This window comes from Callorhinus ursinus, unplaced genomic scaffold (genome assembly GCF_003265705.2).
Source record: "Callorhinus ursinus isolate GAN/ISIS: 27379988/994484 unplaced genomic scaffold, GSC_fseal_2.0 scaffold55, whole genome shotgun sequence".
NCBI lineage: Eukaryota > Metazoa > Chordata > Mammalia > Carnivora > Otariidae > Callorhinus > Callorhinus ursinus.
The window spans coordinates 8,517,038-8,518,102 of NW_027397117.1; positions in this window are offsets into that span (position 1 = coordinate 8,517,038).

Here is a 1,065-nt window from a genome sequence, read left to right on the forward strand (position 1 = left end):
ATTCCCTCTCTCACTGTGTCTCTCTCTGTCAAATAAATAAATAAAATCTTTAAAAAAATTTTTTTAAGGTGTAGAGTTAGGTTATTGAGGTTTTTTAAATATAGATATTTGCAGGTATAAATTTCACTTGAGCACTGCTTTCAGTACATTTCTTAGGTTTTGTATGTTGTGTTTTCATTTTCATTTGTCTCAAAATATTTTCTAATTTCCTTTGTGATTTTTTCTTTGACCACTGGTTATTTAAGAGCATTTTTTATTTTTTTAATATTTTATTTATTTATTTGACAGAGAGAGAGATAGTGAGAGCAGGAGCACAAGCAGGGGGAGTGGGAGAGGGGGAAGCAGGCTTCCCGCAGAGCAGGGAGCCCGATGCGGGGCTCAATTCCAGGACCCTGGGATCATGACCTGAGCTGAAGGCAGACGCCTAAGGACTGAGCCACCCAGGCGCCCCTCCTTTGGGCATTTCTTACAGTGCAGGTCTACCAGTAACAAATTCCCTTACCTTTTGCTTATCTGGGGATGTCTTAATTTCTCCTTCATTCTTGAAGAGGAGTTTTGCCAGGTATAGTCTTTTTTTTAATTAATTAATTTATTTTAGAGAGGCAGAGAGAATGAGCAGGAGGGGCAGATGGAGAGGGAGTGAGAATCTCAAGCAGACTCCATGCTGAGCACGGAGCCCAATGAGGGGCTCAATCTCCCAATCCTGAGATCACAACCTGAGCCGAAACCAGAGCCAGATGCTTAACCGACAGCACAACCTAGGCGCACCCATATACAGAATTCTTGATTGACAGGTTTTTCTTTCAACACTTCAAATATGTCATCCTACTGCCTTCTGGCCTCCATAGTTTCTGATAAGAAATCAGTTTATATTCTTATCGGGATCCTTTTTATGTGATGAGTTTATTCTCCCTTGCTGCTTTCAAGATTCTTTTTCTTTGGCTTCCTACAGTTTGATTATAATGTTTCTTGGTGTGGATCTCTCTGAATTTATCTCACTTGGAGATCTCTAGGCTTCTTGAATTTGTGTATTTGCCCCATTTGTTTTTTTTTTTTTTTTTTTTA